Source organism: Capsicum annuum, unplaced genomic scaffold, assembly GCF_002878395.1.
Source record: "Capsicum annuum cultivar UCD-10X-F1 unplaced genomic scaffold, UCD10Xv1.1 ctg33662, whole genome shotgun sequence".
NCBI classification, from domain to species: domain Eukaryota; kingdom Viridiplantae; phylum Streptophyta; class Magnoliopsida; order Solanales; family Solanaceae; genus Capsicum; species Capsicum annuum.
In genome coordinates this window covers 1-2,197 of record NW_025840447.1, presented here as the reverse complement: position 1 = coordinate 2,197, position 2,197 = coordinate 1, and the positions used below count along the sequence as shown (strand labels likewise).

Below are 2,197 nucleotides of genomic sequence, written 5' to 3'. Positions count from 1 at the left end.
ATCCACAGTTAGCCCATTCATCCTAGTTAGCAGTTCCAGCTCCGTATCAAGGTCACGATCGATATTGTCACTAGCATCAATTTTATCACTAGCATCAAGATTGTTACTATCATCAATATCATCACTATCATCAATATCGATCTCATCAAGAAGAAAACCTTCAGGCTTGTTATACAGGAAATTGTGCAGAAATACCGTAATGAAAGGAACATAGGAGTTTGTCGCTAGGTATTTGACCAAATAGGATCGTCTAGTTCCTATAGAACCTATCACTAAAATACCCCTAAAGAGGGATAAGGCTAAGCAGAGCGAAAAGGGTTTTCCATGAGATGGGAAATGAAAACTACTTTCCCCACACGAAGTTTGTGAATAAGTGATTGTCTGATAATGAGCAAGGAATATCCGTCTGTCTGCTAAACAGGATGGATTGAACTCATAATTCATTAAATTCTGTTTATGAATGTCAACTAAGTATTGTAAGTAAATTGCTCCCGGTTGTTCAATCATTTGGTAACCAAAGTCATTCTTTGATAAATGATCACTATGAGTCAGACTCAATAGAATTTGATCAATTCTATTTTCTGTCATTAAGGTGGAGAATTGAACCAAGAATTCTCTTTCTTCATCATGAATCAAATCACTGTTCGCGACCCAGGATTCTATTTTCACATCAATCCAATCCCCGTTCGCATTTTTTCTTTTTCTTATCAATTAATAGATCTCTTTACTTGTATGACTTAGATGTCTCATATTTTTCAAAAAAGTGATTCGACTGATGGGATTTGGTATGAGATCGATGATCTCGATGAGATTGATATTCCAATCTTTCTTCTTAGAACGTATTGATTTGACCCCATAAGCGGGGCCAAGCATGTTGCTGCCAGTAGCAGAACCCCATATTTCTTCTAGAGAATCTCCTAATTGTTCCGGAGCAACTAGAAAGAGATTCTTTAACCAGAAAGAATTTGGTTCAGATGTAGGATACCTATCCAGAAGTTTTCGCAACTCAATCATAGATGATGGAATCATTAAAGATTTGACCCTTTCAAACTCTGTCTGTAACTTACCAGAGGCCCGAGAAACAAAGAGAAGATGTGTACGAGCATTTGGCGATCTCAGATATGTCGATATCAATGGTGACTCATTATTTCAATGAATCATTTCTTCGGACAGAAGAAGATTATGTAAACACTTACTTGAGATCTCACTTATCAGATTTCATTGTGGAAGACATAATTTTTTCTAAAGAATTCAGCATGATATACCTGATCCATGCATAATATCGGGAAAAGTGGATACAAATTTTTGACCTCTACTTAGCATTGGCAATAGGTCTGAAAAAGTATCTAAAAATATCAAATTTAGATATTTGTACCATGTCGAAGTAAGGAACTATGGAATATATGTTTGGAATAGATTCCATTTTGAGAGAGTTAAAAAAGCACTATCTCGTTGAAAGGTTTTATACATCTGCCCTTACTCAATGTATTTCTTTAGACAAAGACTCTGTTTTTTCCTTTCTTCGGATGATAAATCTTTCTCAGAACATAGAGTGTGAATCAAACCTATATTTGAATTAAAATTAAGATACTGATGCAGGTTCTTCCCTTCTGAATCAGATAGATTCATATCTAAAAGAGGTTGACAATAAGTTCTTTCAAAATTGATTATTTTCCCCTCTGTTAGAGGTGTTCCAGATATGTCTGCGATCGACTAAATAGCTCTACAAACAAATGGATCAGATCGACTTGGAAAATGGAAAGATTTGTACAAGTTATACGTTTCGTCACCACTTTGTGGAAAATCGTTAGGTATGAATATGTTAGATACCTGTGACTCGATTGGTGAAATAGTATCCCTCCCCCAAAAAGTATGTTTTTTTATCGACGCATAAAGAAAGTATTTTGTTACGAATGAACAAAATATTGAGGAATTGTCCATACGTAAAATTAGAATTATTGATACAAGCCTTTTCCATAGAAAAGGGGAATCTTGTGTTCCAATAGAAGCAGAAGTGTTGGGGATTATTCAAGAATCGAAGTCGATTTGCTTTATAAAAAAAAGATATCAATGAACTTCTATGAAATGGTTTCACGAGATTCAGCCAATTGTCTTGATCATGGAATATCATTGAGAAATAGGAATCCGGATTATTAAAGGATTTTCTGCAATTATTTCTAGTATGGAATGAGTCAAT

General features: G+C 34.9%; 1 pseudogene; it reads right to left on the bottom strand.

The window, feature by feature from the left end:
* Window positions 1–6: 6 nt before the first annotated feature.
* Window positions 7–2,191, bottom strand: LOC124891296 (annotated as a pseudogene).
* Between the last annotated feature and the right edge of the window lie 6 nt (window positions 2,192–2,197).